This window comes from Herpailurus yagouaroundi, unplaced genomic scaffold (genome assembly GCF_014898765.1).
Source record: "Herpailurus yagouaroundi ecotype Mexico unplaced genomic scaffold, PumYag 28, whole genome shotgun sequence".
In the NCBI taxonomy this organism is placed as follows: domain Eukaryota; kingdom Metazoa; phylum Chordata; class Mammalia; order Carnivora; family Felidae; genus Herpailurus; species Herpailurus yagouaroundi.
The window spans coordinates 49,799,146-49,818,756 of record NW_024412376.1 but is presented as its reverse complement, the minus strand read 5'-3'; the positions used below and the strand labels follow the sequence as shown (position 1 = coordinate 49,818,756).

The 19,611-nt window shown below is 37.4% G+C and overlaps 1 long non-coding RNA gene across 2 annotated transcripts in view; it reads right to left on the bottom strand.

Annotated features, from left to right (window-relative positions):
- Window positions 1–1,332: 1,332 nt before the first annotated feature.
- LOC121029638 (uncharacterized) overlaps window positions 1,333–19,611 on the bottom strand; it is a 55,205-nt gene continuing 36,926 nt past the window's right edge. Inside the window, exons 2-6 of one of the 2 annotated variants that reach the window (XR_005789819.1) lie at window positions 13,922–14,065; window positions 11,967–13,076; window positions 9,180–9,233; window positions 7,029–7,098; window positions 1,333–2,106 (exon numbers count right to left, since the gene is read on the bottom strand). This is a non-coding gene — a long non-coding RNA (uncharacterized LOC121029638). Of the gene's footprint in view, window positions 2,107–6,293; window positions 7,099–9,179; window positions 9,234–11,966; window positions 13,077–13,921; window positions 14,066–19,611 lie in introns of those variants that run through there. The other variant, XR_005789818.1, reaches the window with a different exon arrangement.

The following is a 19,611-nucleotide window of genomic DNA, read 5'->3' as shown; positions in this document are numbered from 1 at the left end:
ATCATTTTAATCCCATTTAAATGAGAAGTTTACTTATTTTTTTAATGATAATACCCAATGTTGACAACGGTAGGTGTAATAGACATTCTTGTACCATAAATGGAATACAAATTGGCATAATCTTTCCCCAACGTACCCTTCCTCTAGCTAACCTCATCTTCTACTTCACAGAAAAAAATGATAATAAAATTTAAAAAAGAAATCATAAAGCAAAATTTCTTCTCCCAAATCTACATTATCTGTATCTACACTCACTTCTCCCCTTTTCCTTTCCTCTGGCAATCAAAGATATGCCCCTCTATCTGGATGCAGTGAATCCTATCCCCTTGATTCAGATACTAATTCCCACCCCCACATTCATAAAGTTTAAACGATCATTTGTATCTTCTCCTATTTAGAGCTCTTCTCTGGTATCTATACCCTTCTGACTTATCTACTACTTGATTGGTTTCATCTCTGAGTCTCCTGTGCTGGTTTCTTTTCTTGCCTTTTTTTTCTAATCCTAAGTTTAATGCCATACACCAAGTATTTGTTCTTTATAGGTGATTTCATCTATACCCATGGACTTAATATTGTTTCTATACTAATGACTCCTGAAATTATGTATCCATATATATTTCTTCCCTGAAACCAATATTTACATAATCCAACTGTCTGCTTGTTATCTCCACTAGAATATCCAATAGGAATCTTAAAGTTAATATATCCAAAACAGAATTCTTAATTTACAACCTCTGTAAACCTGTTTCTCTCATGGGTTCTTTGTCCTGGTAAATAGCATTGCCATTTCTAACAAAAATCTAGATGTTTTCTCAGATTCTTATTTTTCACACCCCTACCAACTACTCCATCATCAATTCCTGTCAGTTCTACTCTATAAGAATATTTTCTTTTAGCATTCATTATGATCAAAATAAAACCAAAGTGACTTCTGAACATCCAATGGGATGAGAGGGAAGAGCATCCACATCTGTACTAAGGGGTTGAACAAACCACTTGCCTGGAAATTCTTCACTTGGGATAGTGGAGCATGAATGCCTCCTCGCATATGGGTCTCTCTATATAAATATCATTACAAAGATACAGAAAGAGAAACATCATCATATTAATTTTTTTTTTCAACGTTTATTTTATTTTTGGGACAGAGAGAGACAGAGCATGAATGGGGGAGGGTCAGAGAGAGAGGGAGACACAGAATCGGAAACAGGCTCCAGGCTCTGAGCCATCAGCCCAGAGCCTGATGCGGGGCTCGAACTCACGGACCGCGAGATCGTGACCTGGCTGAAGTCGGATGCTTAACCGACTGCGCCACCCAGGCGCCCCACACATCATCATATTAAATAAGCAGCAGTTACTTTGGAGTGGTATAATTACATGAAAGCAATGTTTATTCTGTGTGTTTTTGTAGTTTTTACATTTTTACTTATATTTTTAAAATATTTTTAATGCAAAACGTATTATTAAACAATAGAAAGATGTACCTAAAATAATTGCCTTACAATATAAATATGATAGAACTAGTGGCTGAAATTGAGAAATCTACTGTTGTAATAGAAGATTTCAACACTCATCTCTCAATAATAAGTCAAGCAGATGAAAAGAAGTCAAAAAAAGATATAAAATATTTGAATAGAAGAAGTAACAAGCGTGATCTAATTGGACAGAGAGAGAACTCCAAACCCAAGAATCACAGAACATACATTCTTCTTAAGCACAAACGAAACATCTACAAATGTTGACCATGTGCTTGTCCAGAAAGCAAGTCTTAACAATTTTCAAAGAAATGGTATAATATGGATCATGTTTACTGACTCAAAATGCAATCAAATTAGAAATCAGTAACCAATAAACATGTGAAAAACAAATATCCATATATATTGGGAAATTAAACACTTCTAAATGCCCAAAGAACAAGAACTCTTAATAAATATTAACAGTATATTTCAGGGCACCTGGATGGCTCAGTTAGTTCAGTACCTGATTGTTGATTTCGGCTCAGGTCATGATCTCAGGGGTCATGAGATCAAGCCCCATGTTGAGCCCGGCACTGATCTTGGAGACTGCTTAAGATCTCGCCCTCTCCATCTGCTTCTCCCCACCATCTATCTAAAAAAAATTTAAGAGTATATTTCAATCTTCAGAAATTCTAAAACTCTAGCCTGTTGATAAAACTATTAGGAAATAGACGTTCTCATACTCTGATGGTGATAGTACAAAACAATTCCCCTGTGGATGGCAATTTGATAATGCTAATCAAAATAGATATGCATCTATTCATTGGCCCAGCAATTCTTTCCTGGGAATTTCTCTTAGCATACATCTATGCTATGTACAAAATAACATATATGCAAAGTTATTCATTACAACAATGACTACAATAGCAACAGAGAGGAAATAATGCCTGTCCCTCAATAGAATACTAGAGAAACAATTTTTGGTTCTTGCTCACAATGGCATATTTTGTAGCCATCATAAGAATGAAATTTCTAGGACACTTATTTTTTTAACAATTAAGATTTAATCCATTGTTTATAAAGTATGTTCAAGCAAGTTTATAACTAAAAGTTTAATTTTAACTAGTTTGCCAAATTATTGGGACCCTATATGTCTTCCCACTCCTTTTTGACTAGAATCTTCTTCCTTAGGTGCTCTTTTACTTTTTTAATTTTATTTAAATCCACGTTAGTTAATATATAGTGTAAATGATTTCAGGAGATTTTAGTGATTCATCACTTACATATAACACCCTGTGCTTATCCCAACAAGTGCCCTCCTTGAGGCTCTAGGACACTTTCTATCAACAAGGCACAGTGTCTAGAACAAGGAAAGGAAGTATACAGGATATGTTCCCTTTTGTGTAAGAAAAAGGGAAATTAAGAAAAGGTATTCAGGGGGCGCCTGGGTGGCGCAGTCGGTTAAGCGTCCGACTTCGGCCAGGTCACGATCTCGCGGCCCGTGAGTTCGAGCCCCGCGTCGGGCTCTGGGCTGATGGCTCAGAGCCTGGAGCCTGTTTCCGATTCTGTGTCTCCCTCTCTCTCTGCCCCTCCCCCGTTCATGCTCTGTCTCTCTCTGTCCCAAAAATAAATAAATGTTGAAAAAAAAAAATTTAAAAAAAAAAAAAAAAAAAGAAAAGGTATTCAGATCTGCTCATATTTACATAAAAAAACAAACAATAGACCCTCTCACCACTCCTTTGCTCCTTTTCTACATCACCTTGGATGCCCTCGCTAATGAAAGGAGGGAAGAAAGAGCAGCAAAAGGTATCCAGATTAAGAAAAAAGATACAAAATTGTCTTTGTTCACAGATAACACAATTGTGTAAAAAATTCCAAAGGAATCAACAAAAATCTGGAATGAATAAGTGATTATAGCAAGATGGCAGGATACAAGGTTAATATATAAAAGTTGATTGCTTTCCTATATACTAACAATGAATATCTGGAATATGAAATTAAAAACATAATACCATTTATATTAGCATGCCCCAAAATAAAAACTTCTATATAAATCTAACAAAATATGTACAAGATATATATGAGCAAGACTATAAAACTCTTGTGAACAAAATCAAAGAACTAAATAATTGGAAAGAAATTCCATATTCAAAGATGGAAAAACTTAATATTGTCAAATGTCATTTCTTCCCAAATTTATCTATAGATTCAGCATAATCCTGGTCAAAATCACAGCAAGTTGTTTTATGGATAACAACAAACTAATGGTTTTCTGGAGAGGCAAAAGATCTAGGTAGCCCATCCAATATAAAAAAGAAAAAGTTGAAGGACTGAGACTACTCAACTTCTAGACTTACTATAAAACCTCAGCAATTAAGAGACTGAGTTATTGGTGAAACAATAGACAAATAGATCAATAGAACAGAGCAGAAAGCCCAAAATAGATCACCATAAACATAGTCAACTGATCTTTGACAAAAAATACAAAGATAGTCTCTTCAACAAATGATGCTGGAACAGCCAGATATTTTTCTATGTACAAAGAAAAAAAAGAAAGAAAGAAAGAGAGAGAGAGAGAGAGAGAGAGAGAGAGGAATTAGACACAGACTTTACACCCTTTATAAAAATTAAATCAAAATTGATTATAGACCTACATGTAAAATGCAGAACTATAAGATTCCTAGAAGATAACATAGGAAGACATCTAGATGACCTTGGGTATGGGGATGACTATTTAGATATAGCACTAAAGACATGAAAGAGAGAATTGATAAACTGGACTTCCTTAAAATTACAAATTTCCACTCTATGAAAGGCAATAGAAAAGAATTAGAAGACAAACTACAGACTGGGAGAAAATACTTGCAAAATATACCTCTGATAAAACAGTGCTATCTAAAATATATTTTAAAAACCTCTTCAAACTCAACAATAAGGAAACAAAAACTTCAATTAAAAATTGGGCCAAACACCTTGAGAGATACACCTCACCAAATATGTGCAGGTGAGAAATAAGCATATGAAAGGAGGCTCCACAGCATTTGTCATCAGGAAAATGCAAATTAAATGAGATACCACTACACTCCTATGAGAACGGCCAAAATTTGCAACACTGACAACACCAAGTGTTGGCAAGAATGTGGAGCAACAAAAACTCTCATCCATTGATGTTGGGTATGCAAAATGCAGCCACTTTAGGAGATAGCCTGGCAGTTTCTTATAAAAACTAACTTAGTTCTACTATTTAATCCAGCAGTTGTGCTCCTTGGTATTTGCCCAAAGGAGCTGAAAACTTATGTTCACACAAAAACCTGCACATGGATGTTTATAGCAGGTTTATTCCTAATTTCCCAAGATGTGTTTCAGTAGGTGAATGGATAAACTGTGGTACTTCCAGACAATGGAATATCATTCAGTGCTAAAAAGAAATAAGCTATCAAGGCACAAAAAGACATGGAGCGGGGTGCCTGGGTGGCTCAATCAGTTAAGTGTCCGACTTAGGCTCAGGTCATGACATCACAGTTTGTGGATTGGAGCCCCACATTGGGCTCTGCTGACAGCTTGGAGCCTGGAGCCTGCTTCGGATTCTGTGTCTCCCTCTCTCTCTGCCCCTCCCCCGCTCACACTCTGTCTCTTTCTCTCTGTCAAAAATAAATAAACATTAAAAAAAAAGACATGGGGGGGATCTTACATGCATATTACTAAGTGAAAGAAGCCAATCTGAAAAGGGTACATACTATTTTATTCCAACTATATGACATTCTGGAAAAAGCAAAAAAACTATGGAGACAACAAAAATGTCAGTGGTTACCGGGGGTGGAGAGTGGGAGATAAATAAGTGGAGGACTGTGGCTTTTTAAGGCAGAGAAAAATGTTGTGTTACGATAAGGGGTGCCACATTACATTTGTCCAAACTCATAGAATGTACGAAAGCAAAAGTGAACCCTAAGGTACAGTACAGACTTTGGGTGATTATGATGGATTGATGTAGGTTCATCCTTGTGAAAGAATGTACCATTTTGATAAGTGATGTTGGTAATACGGTAATATGATGTTGGTAAGGCTGTGCAAGAGTGTGGGGAGGGAAATTATGGGAAATCTATGTACCTTACTCTCAGTTTTGTTGCAAGCCTAAGACTGCTCTAAGAAAAGTAAGATTTTAGGGGCGCCTGGGTGGCTCAGTCGGTTAAGCATCCGACTTCGGCTCAGGTCATGATCTGGCGGTTTGTGAGTTCCGAGCCCCGCGTCAGGCTCCGTGCTGACAGTTCAGAGCCTGGAGCCTGCTTCAGATTCTGTGTCTCCCTCTCTCTCTGCCCCTCCCCTGCTTGTACTATGTCTTTCTCTCTCTCAAAAATAAATAAATATTTAAAAAAATTTTAAAGAATGCATGAATAACTAATAGAAGTCATAACTCACAAAAAGCTGGGGAATGGAGTGAGTAGGGAAGGTAGGCACCAGATCCTCAGTCTGCATCATATTCCATAGTTTTAATTTATAAATTATGCATATATATATATTAGCTGTTGAAAATTTTGTAAAAAATATGAAGAATGAAAATGAAAACACAGCATGTCTAAACTTGTGGAGTCAATGAAAATAATACCTAGAGGAAAATTTAAAGTCTAATGTACATATGTTAGAAAAATAGAAGGCTGAAAATTAATAACTTAGGTATCTAACTTGGTACCTAAAAACAAAAGTTGAAAATATTAATTATCTAAATATCTAACTTAAAAAATTAGAAAAATAACACCAAAAGAGTAGAAGTAAGGAGATAAAAATAAGGGTAGGATCAATAAATACTTTTGAAATCTGAAAATAAAATAGAAAAGAATCAACAAGTCCCAAAATTATAGCCTCTATTCTAGAATGATCAAAGGGAGGGAGTCAGAGACAGGGATGCAGAGGCAGAGAACATCAGAAATAAAAGTAAAAATAAAAATCTCCAGTAAAAATTGGGAGAAACTGCAGGTCAGAGTCTAAGGGTACTTAAGGGGCCACCTGGGATTATACATGCTCTAGAACTGGACCTCAAACTCAGGCCTTCTGACTCAAAACCAGTGTTTCCATTATCTTCTGTCTATTTCTGAGACACATCTTCACATCATTCTTCTCGTTGTTGTAATTTTAAGACTTTATTTGAACAAAAATCTATTTCAATCAGCAGTGCCAAACTGGAAGGGGGTAGGAATTCTCCACCTAACAGGAGGTGGTGGGGGGAGGAAAGGTTTTTATAGAGAAAAGTCAGAAGCAAACCAAAGAAATTATTGATTGGCTATAGTTTAAAGCCTAGTTGGCTATTTGTGATTGGTCGTTTCTAGCGTTTTGATTTTGTAACCTTGAAGCATTTGTAGGCTTAGATTTTGGTTTGCTTATGTAGGCTGCCACAGCATTACAGTCATGAATGATTTAAGACATGAATGATTCAATCAATAATTATTGGCTCAGAGATTGAGAAGGAAAAACTAGTCAAGTACTTAATTTTCTTCTCTCAGGCTGCCTCTCCTTCTTTGTATATATTTTTTCCACTTCTTGGCGTAGGAATGTGGAGGAGCGTGGATGTGACAGTCATACCAACTAGAATTCCAGCAGCTGCCTGGTCCTTCTCCTCAGAAATTAAGAGTCCTCAAGGCCAAACCTGGAACTTGAAAGGAAAGAAAATCCTTAATATAAACATAATATCGAATAACTTGACATCTACTGACTCATTCCTATTGCTGTCACAGCAACACATATGCCGTAGACATTCACTCCAAGAATTCATGGGGCCGTGCCACTTGTGACGTTTTGCACAGACCCTTCATGCCTCTGAACCCACCATGTCATTAACAAATCATTGGTATTGGTGTGGCTCTCTTTAAATTTTCTTCCACTCTGTCATTCTGTGTCTATGATTCCAGGAATACAAGAAATCACTGAAGGATATATTTCAGAGACTTAGATGGTAGTCACCTTTGCACGAGATTAAGTTTACCCCTGAGCAAATGGGGATGAGACTCTCAAAAACTAACAGCGATTGCTAAAGCTGAATATTTACCAGAATTCAGATATTCATACATTCTCTACTCTCCTTGGTCTACAAATTAAAAGATAAAGCATCAAGGAAAGTTGTATCAAAACAATGATCAGTAGATCCATATACTGCCAAGATTTCAAGTTTCACATATAAATCCCAACCTGATTCAGAGGAAAAGAGTTCCCTAGAGGTTTTAGCTGACTAATACACTTACCTATCAGACATATATTAAGACAACCATAATTATAAAGCGCTTTGCCAAAAGAAAACACGCTTTACAATTTCAGAGTACTATCAAAAAGGGAACAGAACATGTTTTTAAAGTAGCTACTGGGAGGAAGGAGTGGGACTGATTGGCACTGTGATAGTGTATTACTGTAACAAAGCCCTTGTCAGTGTTATTAATACATCTATTTGGAGATCATAAAACAGAGGCCTCAATAACTTATCAGAAAATGGTAAAAATATCATTCTGCTTAGGTTTTCTGATTTTAAATTCTGTGTGCTCCCAGTAAGTCAGGCTCTTCTCAAATCTGCTAACAAATAGAAAGTATACAAAGTAGTTTCTACAGTTCAAAAATGCTATTCATCACTCAGAAATTAAATAAGGATATGTTCTAAAGCAGGAGACTTCAGATTCATTTCCAGTCACTAAGCCATTGATGAGCTTCTTTCCACAACTAAAACGTCTAAAAGCAGAGTGAAGTACATTTATACGGTACTTTCTAAGAAAAGCTTTAGAGACTAGATGAAACAGAAGTTCCTTGCAGAGAGTGAAGTGAAATCTCCATGTCAAAATACCCCCTTTTAAGAAATGAACTTATTCTCTTTCCAAACCAGAAATGAGAGTTTTCTCATGGATGTTGGTTTATGAAAACTCTCTTTTATCTAAAACATATGCTCTGCAGCTGCTTCAGCTATACATCCTGCCATTGGATGTATATCATCACATAAAACTCAGGATCTCCACCTCCCTGGAGCCATATCCCATTTTTTTCTTTTGTTCTTGTATCTCAAGAGGAGAATACAGAGACATTACATGAGTTAACTTTGTCTCCAGCATGAAAATTTGGCAGGGATGATATCATTTCCAGATGCTTTCTTATTTTTCATTTGTTTAAAGACCTCATTCATCAGAGAGTTGGAGAGTTTCTTAAGTTTGCCTCCATCTGGGTATTATGAGGAAGAATGTTGAGAGCATTGTCACCATCAGCATCTCCATTATGACTGTCAAATGAAGCTTCCAATATGTAGAATGGCTCCCCTTTCTCCATCCTGTTCAGTTACGGAGTAATCTATATGTAAAGTAATGGAAGTATCAACATCCATCCAGACCAATAAGAGGGAGTTTAAACTCCACCTCATGATTCTACTGTACAGGTAGCAGTGGGTTGTTTTGTGAACATCAGCAACTGTTTTAGGGGCAGGATGACTACAGACTTCAGATTTATAAATTACTGAAAATACTTAGATGAGTACACAATGATGAAAATGTTGGACATAGACTACTCCAGAAAACAGGTGCTTTGAATACTTTTTAGCATGACTGATTTCTCCAAGTAGTTATAATCTCAGTTCTGCTGAGAATTCTGGAAATGCCACTTAGGTATCTTATTGTTATATGCTGGGTTAAAATTTATTTCCAATAAATTAATAGAAAAATACGTACACTAACCTAATTAACCTCAAGTGGTATAGAAAGAACTTACCTATACAGAATTCAGATGCGCCATAGTCTCACTGAACCAGAATATCTAACAAAACTGGAAATGAGCAGAAAAGACCTAACTTCAGGGAAACTGAAATAAGTGTGACAAAACCAATCCTCCTCTCGGAGCCCATTTATTCATATTTTCAAACATTTTCAAAAAGTCCAATTTTCCATTCTCTGTAGCCAAAGTTGGCCACTTGAAATGATTTAGAACCCAACTTGGAATGTCTTATCTCTTTTAAAAATATAACTTTTAAAATTTGGTGTTATGTTTTCTTGGAACTTGTAAGATTGTATAATGAGAGATTATGTTCTCTTATTCAGAAGACTTTGAAGACTTTCATTCCAAAAGCAACATACCAACCATCTGACTAGTTTTCAAGGACTAAAATATGCTGTTATGCTTTCCTTCAGCTAGAAAAGAGGTGACCCTGACTGTCCCATCTCTGGATAGAGCTATGAAAGCAAGGGCTGGGCACTTCACTCTGTGCACACCTATCACAACATCGAGTTAGGCATTTGTTTTTTTTACACCGGCACTGGCGACACTGAAGAAGATTGGGGTGGACATTTTAGCCCATCTATAAACCTCTACAATTCTCCCATTACTTTCCATGGAACTACCATGATTTGGGGAAAATCAGATGAAATAATCCTTTCTTCATGCCTTCATTTTAGATGCAATGGTATCCTGGTTATACCAAAGCATTTGCCTTTCAGGTGTTTGAGAAATGCACATAACTTTCATGTCATGTGATAACTATGTCTTTACTAGGAACCCAAGGACAGTGTAATACCTAATACCACATATGTAATGTCTTTGATGTAAGATACCGCATGTATGGCTCGGGACATCTGGAGGGTCAGCTGGAAGTCCCTTTCCCTTGGTTCCCTCGCTCCCACTCTCGTTCTCTCCTCCAGGGTCCAGGCTTTATCCAGCCGCTAGTCCTTTGGTCTCTTCTAGTTCCTGCCAGAGGAGTACAGTGACTCTTTCTTCTTTGGAGCTTAACACTGACAAAAAATAAAAACAAGGTCATCTCCTGTTAATGCTCATGGCATTTATACACTAAAATATCCCTCCTCACCAAGGGTGAAGTTGAAAGGATTAAAGAAATGAGAGAGATAACCATGTTCCATTCACATTCATTTTCACCAAAAATTTTCAAGGTATGAGAAGGACAAGGATCTTACTAAAGTCAAGCTGTTTTGCATTCTATAAAGTACAGCATGAATCTGGTAGAACTCATTTCGACAGCAGCTTTTGTTACTTGTTATTAAAGACAGCAAAGCCTTGGCCTTGAGACTATATCATCAAATGGCAGTGGAGGTGATAAGCCTTTCCTGTGAGATGTGCTATATTTCCAAGTGTAGAGATTTCCTCCATATTTGCAGACTGACACATATAATTGTCTCCTGAGATAGAGCATCAAGCAATGTCTTGTTGTTGTTTAAAAGGTTTAATTTCTTTTCTCAAAAAACATACATAAAGTTATGTTTTTGAAAAGTTCGCTTTCTCAGTGAAAATCCCTAACCTAACAAAATGTGGGTTAACAGTGAAAATTGACTTCTAGATAAGTCTCCATTTTAAGTATTTATTCTGATCAAATATATCAACCTTAAAAATTTATAATTACTACACAAAACTGAAATTTAATAGCCAATATCACCTTTTCAAAAAGAATTCCTAGTGTGAACCACTTGGCAATGTTTTCACAATGTCCTATGCCTACTAGAGGCTATAGGATTTTTTTTTTCTTTATTTAGAACAAGTGAGATGAAATAGTTGTTATTCTTATTTTGATGTTCTTGAAGGGCAGATCAAATGAAGCTTATCCACAATAATAATGATTGATGAGCTTCATCTAATGATAATCCTTAATACCTTTGACAACAATCCCAATAGATGCAAACAGCAACAAAGTGCCTGCTCAGTGAAGGGCACTGTGAGTACACAAAATGTGTGCAATTAGTAATGTGTGTAAAAAAAAGAAAAAAAAAAAGTATGTCAATCCCAGCACAGCATAAAGGAAAGACAGCTGACATTGTAATTTTTAATTCCTGGGAGTTTCCCCCAGCTGTGCCAGTTAAGGAAAATGGACATTGGAGAATTTCACTAATTTCTGCGAAACTTAGAATCCACATGTATAAAACGAGCACTTGCTTAATTGTTTCTTTTCTCTCTTGATTTTATGTTTTTTTTTTTTAATTTTTTAACGTTTATTTATTTTTGAGAGACTGAGACAGAGCACAAGTGGGGGAGAGGCAGAGAGAGAGAGGGAGACACAGAATCTGAAGCAGGCTCCAGGCTCTCAGCTGTCAGTGCAGACACAGGGCTCAGACTCACAAACCAGGAGATCATGACCTGGGCCGAAGTCGGACACTTAGCCAACTGAGACACCCAGGTGCCCCTTGATTTTAAATTCTATAAGGTTAGAGATCTTGTCTTTCTGGTTCATTCTGGCTTTACAAGTGTCAGGCATAATGCCTGGCTTTTAGTAAATGCTGAATAAATATGTGATGACTAAAATTATTCAGGGGCACCTGAGTGGCTCAGTCAGTTTAGCGTCCAACTTCAGCTCAGGTCATGATCTCACGGTTCCTGAGTTCAAGTCCCACGTCAGGCTCTGTGCTGATGGCTCAGAGCCTGGAGCCTGCTTCGGATTCTGTGTCTCCCTCTCTCTCTGCCCCTCCCCCACACATGCTCTGTCTCTCAAAAATCAATAAATGTAAAAAAAAATTTTTTTAAAGAAAGACTAAAATTATTCAGCTTTCAGTAAATACTTACTGTGTATTTCCTGTGGTCCAGGTACTGTTCTAGTTGCCTAGTTGCTGGGTATGAGATTGTAGGGTGCCTGGTTAGAAAACAGAGAAAAATCCTTGCCTTTGTGGGGCTTACATTTCAATCAACAAAGCAAGTAAGCAAAAGAGATGCCAAAAAAATAAAAAGTTAAAGTTGGAAGGGAAGCTAGGAAATGTTGGATGATAGAGACGTTTGGTGAAATTTTAGTCAGGATTGCTAGGGAAGTCCTCGGTGAGAAGGTGACTTTCAAGCAAAAACCTGAAGAAAGTGGGCTGCTACCCACATGACCATCTTGGAAGTGACAATTCCAAGCAGGAGGGACAAAAAGTATGAAAACCCTGAGGCAGGATTTTCAAGAAAAAAGCACAGGGCCAGGGTCGTTTATGGAGCAACATACATGGAGGGAGTGAGGATGAAGTCAGAGAGGTAAAGGGGAGGCAAAAAATCACAGGACTTGAAAGTTATAGCAAGGGCTTTGGCTTTGATTGTGAGAGACAGGAAGCTGCTGGAAGGTTCTGAGCAGAGGAGTGACATGAGCTGACCCATATTTGAATAGGATCACTCTGGCTGCTGTGTTAGTAATAGACTACAGGAAGACAAGGACAGAAGTCATATAAACACCTACCTCATAGCACTTTTGTAAGGACTGCTCGGAAATACATGTGGAGAGCCCAGTGCAGACGCAGCCCTAATTGTTCTTCCTCACCAAAGAAGAGCTGTTATCATTCTCACAGATAATGTTTGTGCTCTCCCTGAAGACACACACACCGGGGTTCTGCGTGGTCACTGTTAACAATCCCAAGAGACCCTACCTCCTTTTTGGCAGCCTGGGAGATGGGTTATTGAATTTAAAATGAGCCACAATAACCAATGGACTTCCAAAAGAGATGGCCCTAAAATCTAATCTAATAGAATTCTTCAGGCAAAGTGGAGTAGTCGCCCTACTTACCATCCCTGCCTGGAACCAAAGGATCTCATCCACTTACTGGTGAGGCATCAAAGGGTTGTGAGGACACTGGGAATTTAGCTTTTATCAAATGTTTATATCTAAATTCCATGGTGCTAGCATCAAAGAGCAGCCATTCGCATCAACATCTACAAACAAAACACACAGAGGTGCGTTCCACTCATGCCGTGTCTAATACGTTTTCCTCAGGAAAGCCAAAAGCTACATGCAACATGACAAAATCCATGAACCTTGATTAAATTTCTCCTTAAAATCCCACCACTGAACTTTAAGGTGTTTTATGCTTTGAAGATATAACCGCTTAATTTTATTTCTGCTTAATAAAAAAAAAAGAATCCAACAATTTGAGGGGAGCTGTTCAAGCAGTCCTGACCTTGCAAATAACCAACTGAGCAGGTGGTGTTTCCCTTCGCTTTCTCTCCCCTTCCTGCTCACAGATGTTAAAAGACTCTTTTTTCCTATAGCTGCCCCCACTTTAGTGCTACTTCTGGGAGAGTTTGTAGCAATTAATTCTTTTCTGGTGAATATAATTTATTGTCACATTGGCTTCCATACAATACCCAGCGCTCATCCCAACAAGTGCCCTCCTCCCTGCCCATCACCCACTTTCCCCTCTCCCCCACCCCCATCCACCCTCAGTTTGTTCTCTGTATTTAAGAATCTCTTGTGGTTTGCCTCCCCCGCTCTCTGTTTATAACTATTTTTCCCCTTCCCTTCCCCCACGGCCTTCTGATAAGTTTCTCAAGATCCACATATGAGCGAAAACATGATGTCTGTCTTCTGACTTATTTCACTCAGCATAATACCTTCCAGTTCCATCCACGTTGCTGCAAATGGCATGATTTCATTCTTTCTCATTTGTAGCAATTAATTCAGTATCAGTTTACTGAGGATCTATTTTGTATCAGGTGCTGTTCTAGGTGCTAATGATGCAGCAGGGAACCAAACAAGACATTGCTCTCTGGGAACTTACCCTCAAGTGCCAACTGGAGATTAAAGAAGAGGAGACAAAGGTAAGAAAGAATAACTCACATCCAGGTCCTCCCTTTCACTACATGGCTCCATCCCCAATCACTTTCATCTGGTGGCCTTTGGTAGACACCAACAATAGCATTGTCTGGAAAAGAAAACACTTGAGGACAAATCAGGGCTTTCCTCTGACATGTTGATGAATCATGTCTTACCTCTAGGGGATCCAAGCACACACCACATCACCTATGTGCATTTGTGTTTGAATATGAAGTACTGAGCAGAAAGGAGGAAATATTTGTTCAAAGCCAATAAGTAAAACTCAGTCATATTAGCTTTTAATTTTTTAATAAAACTTTAGAAACTTTGTAATTTTAAATGAAATTTTTAAAACTTTCGAATTTTCCCTTTAATTATATTTCTACACATTTTAGTTTGTTTCCACAGTTACTGCATTATCCAGAGCTACTATTTTTCAGACGATGTTTACTAGAATTACCCACCATAAAAGGCATTTTTTGGTTGCCTTCTCTGCATCTTTTCCCCATTCTACTTTCCTATCGCAACTTAAATTTTATTCAGTTATCCCTTCCCATTTATGATGTCAGGCAAGGTGACATCCCTGATTCCAGGGTAATTCATGGTCAGCATCAGCCAATCAAGTTAGGGCATTCCATGGAGGTGCCAATGCTTTAGGAATGGACATGTGGCCTAAATTGGCTTAATCAGACTGAATGGAAGATGTCCGTGGTTAAAGGAGAAGTTGTTCTCTCTCTCTCTCTCTCTCTCTCTCTCTCTCTCTCTTCTGCTAGATAAAAAGAGATTAGAATTAACTCTGTAGGAGACAGAACCTGAGCCCACCATTAAGAGCCCACCATTGCTCTTAAATGAAGCAAACCTGAGGCTATAACAGATGATCAATTTGTTTACTGCCTAAGCCAATCTGAGTAGCTACTCTGCTACTTGCAGCCCAAAACATTCTATCAGGTACACACTGGAATTGTCACAGCTCTGGGCAAATTCAGGCTTTTTGTTCAGATTCCAAGCAGGAAGAGACTCTTCACATCACAGTCTTTTTAAACCACTCTTGTTTCTATGGCATGAAGAAAGAAAGCTGTGCCAGAATACAAAAGTTTGATCCGGGCAGAGAACACACACACAGAACGTTCAGCCTAGACTTTAACAGTACAGAACCCCTGTACTCTGGGCTTACTTTGAATCCTCAAGGATGGAATTTTAAACAATTGCATGAGTAAAGATCATATTATAGCAATAGGGTTTTGAAACAGAAGTCCTACAAACAGATTACCTGGGTGGGATGAGAACAAGGGAGGGCACAGGGAGGATCTAGATAGGATTATACTGGTTCTGTTCCTTAGTGAAGAGGAGACAGATCAGAGAAACTCCCGTATATCTTGTATATTCTATTATACTATAAAATATATCCAGCATGCATGTGTAGTAAATTGCATTGTTTTTCTTACAGACTATTCAGTCATTCTCAGCAGATCTTACTTTTAAACCCGCAAATAGATTCCTAATATTGCTATCTTTAGACATATTGATGGAGTAAATTCTCTCTCTAGTACATTGCTTGCAAAAAATGGTTGCATCAATTTCTCCCATTTTTAAAAGCATATGCCTTTATAAAAGTGATTTTGCTGCTCTTCTTCTCAAGGTGGAGCTATTTTCCCTCCCCCCTGGCTGTTAGAACCAATGGAATGCAGTAGAAGTGATGTTGTAGACTTAGAGCCTCAACTTTAAGAATCCCTTGCAGCTTCCTCTCTTATCCTCTTGCTGCTCTGAGACTGCCAGGTTAAGGAAGCCTAGCTAGCTTTCTTGGGGTTGGCCCATGATGAGAGAGAGAAGGAGATCTGTGGGAAAAGGCCCAGTCATCTCTGTTGGGACCCAGACATGTTTCTGAGACCATCCAGGACTATCAGTCCCCCATCAAAACACCACTGACAGCAGTTGCACTGATGACAGACATCTCATGAGACCCTGCAAGAGTACCACTCAGCTGAGCCCAGCCTGGATTGTAGATCTGTGAGCAAATGAATTGTTGACATCTCAAAGTTTGTGGTTGAAATTGATACAAACTCCCCATCTGTTAAAGTCAGGATTCTGGTGCATAATCAAGTAAAGGACACTCCTTGTAGGATTCTATCTAAAGGAAGCTTTCTTTTTCTACTTGGATATGCAACATGTTATATTACAAAAGTATCTTAGAAAGGCTGAGAGGTATTTTTTAGGAAAGAGTCATCCTGGAAGGAAAACAAGCTCTGTCTCAATGGAAGGTCCAGTTCTTTCCATTCTATAACTATGACACTTTCCCTAGCCCTCACACCTATGTCCCACTTGCCTGCCATATGTCACAGGAAATATGGTCCTGGATTGGAGCACAGTATTTGATATCTCCAGAGATTCTGCATATTTACATTTAAAATTATTCTAAGTAGAACAAAAATTGTATACCTTATCACATTTACGGGCATAGATTTTTACTAATAGAGATTATAAATACAGTTATTTGCAATATAAGTGGAAAGCAGACTGTTTTTAAGGGCTGGTGCCAAAGTCATCATGGAACTACCTCTAACTTACTATTGGAGACTTATTTACCATAATTGACTTTCTCGTTGTTTTACCTTGTCTTTGACCCAGTACACACTAGCATGATGCTCCTGAATTTAAAAGAGAAAATGATTAATGTGGCAAGAGCAGAGACAGTCAAGCTCATGTACACCAACGGGGACCTAGGGGAAGCCTGATAAATAATAAACACTGCCACCTCTCACACTCTGACTCCCCCTTTCACTGCGCCTTTCAGGCAGCTTTTTAAATGAGAGGTCACTTATTTTAAACCAAATACACCTCTGTGCTATTCTAAACTTATTTATGCCATGGTCAGGAAAAAATATTTACATTTGAAAATGCTGAACATAAAACTCTAGCCACAGGAAAGGTTACCTGTATAAAAAAAAAAAAATAAGTTTGTATCAATATAATTTCCATAATCATTTTTTTTTTTCCTTTCGTAAAACAATTCTTGCCTCTGCTTTGCCTTGAGAGACTAGCTCATGGGTAGTCTCAAGTTTCTCTGAGAAATTTCTCATGCTCATGCTCATGCTCAAATTTCTCTGAGACAATTCCCAAATCAAAAATCTTTGGGGTTGAATGTAAAAATCGTTTAACTACAAGGGGAAATAAAGTAAATCAATTCTGGAAATATAGATGATCGAAGAACAATGATTTTGTAAAGAACATTAATAGACTTCAAAATAATTCTGTGTAGGATGTTCAGACTTAGAAATGGAATATCCAGTTTCTAAAACTTTGGCAATCAGGAGTTAATGAATACTATAATTCACTTTTGTTTCAATGGATCATTTATATCTCCCTCCCACTATTACCAATTATCTTTTTATCCTATTGCTGTTCCTTGGATCTATGCTAATAGCTGTTAGTTTACTAGAAATTGTGCTCTCTCTTTCTCATAAGCAGTAAAGTTAGTTAAGGCACAGGGAATTAGGTGCTGTGGAAAATACAGCTAACATATCATTGAGTATCTTAACAGAAAAATGTAATAAATGGCATATGGAGGAAGAAAGATGGGGAAGGAGGAGGTGAGAGAGCACCATCGTAAGGGTCTCATTGGTACCTAGATAATTGGGCTAGAGTTAACACTTATGCTTTGTTAGCTTCCTACTTCATTCAAAGTTACCAAGATTATTCTATTTCAGTGGTGGCTGAGTTATCATTTGCCTCCTCCCCCATCCTGATGGGAAGTTGCAAATCTGAATCTCTATTAATAAATTTATGGTAACCGTGAGAAATGCACTGGGTTTAAATCTCAAATATGCCCTGTAACACCAGGTCATTTAAACCCACTTATTTTCAGCTTCTCTGTCTATAACATGAAATCACAATACAATACAATAACATGGGTGGCAACCCTCACTCTTGACACAAAGTAAATACTTCACCTGTGCTTGAGGATGGTCATGGTACATGCTATGTCTCTTTGAGGAAATCATTTCATGTATTCTTTCTTTTATCCTTCTAGTCATTTAAGTATTTACTGAGCACCAAATATATAGCAGAATTTGAAACAGGTGTTAGAGATACATGACATACTACCAATCCCTAACTTCAAGGAACTCTCAGTTGAATAGGATGCTCCCAAGGGGTCTTCATAATTTGTTCAGACTTCTCATCTCATTTGTACCTTCATACTTGAGACTTATGGATCACTAGAACAGATTTTAAGGCAATAGTCATTTTCTCAGAATTACTCCAGCCAAAACTTAATTTTTATTCTATAGCAGCCAATATAGTGAAACACAAAGTATAGAACAAAGGAATTTAATGTTCACAACAAATAACAGAATATGTATATTTACACTAACTTTTTGAATCTTCAGATATAATAAAAAGGAATCCCCCTTTTGATAGTCCTTCCTTAAGACAGTACCCAATTCCTTCCAGTTCCCCTTGGGTATGATTTTAGGCCCACCTGCATCAAAGTTAACATCACTAAGGGGATACCAATAGAGAGAAACAGAAAAGGAAGAGGCCAACATAATATTTTACTATTTTGTGATATTAGAAGATAAAAGATGAACAGTCCTTCCAATATCTTTTAGGTGACTGAGTTCAGGTAGAAAGAATTATTACTTATCTACTTATTTCTTGCTTTGTCCCTACAAAATAGATTGGCATATGGATTCCAGGAGGGTATCATGTCTGGATCAACAATGAGTATAGGGAGAAACAAGGAATCTGAAAAGAACATAAGCAAACCTCCATAAATATAGCCAACTGATTTTTGACAAAGAAGAGCAATAAAATGAAGCAAAGATAGTTTATTCAATAAAGGGTTCTGGAACAACTTGACATCCATATGCAAAAAAAAAAAAAAATTAATCTAGACACAGACCTTACACCCTTCACAAAAATTAACTCAACATGTTAAACTCAATGTAAAATTCAAAACTATAAAACCCCTAGAAGATAACATAGGAGAAAATCTAGATGATCTTGGGTTTGGTGACTCCTTTTTAGACATAACACCAAAGACATAATCCATAAAAGATTTATAAGCTAGACTTCATTAAAATATTTTTTAAATCTACTCAGTAAAAGACAATGTCAAGAGTATTAGAAAACAAACCATAGACTAATAGAAAATATTTATAAAACACATATCTGATAAAGGACTTACCTAACTCTTAAAACTCCACAATAAGAAAGGAAACAACCTAATTAAAAATGGGCAAAGACCTTTACAGACACTTCACCAAAGATGATATGCAGATGTCAAATAAGCATATGAAAAGATGCTCCACATCATTTGTCATCAATAAAATAAATATTAAAATAAGGAATTACCACTACATATCTATTCGAATGGCCAAAATCCAAAACACTGACAATGCCAAATGCCGATAAGGATATTGAGCAACAGGAACTCTCATACATTGTTTGTGGGAATGCAAAATGATACAGCCATTTTAGGAAACACTTTGGTGGTTTCTTACAAAATGAAACATCCCTGTACCATGTAATCCAGTAGTTGTGATCCTTGCTATTTACCCAAAGGAGTTGAAAACATGTTTACACAAAAACCTGCACATGGATGTTTATAGAAAATTTATTCCTAATTGTCCAAACTAGGAAGCAACCAAGATGTCC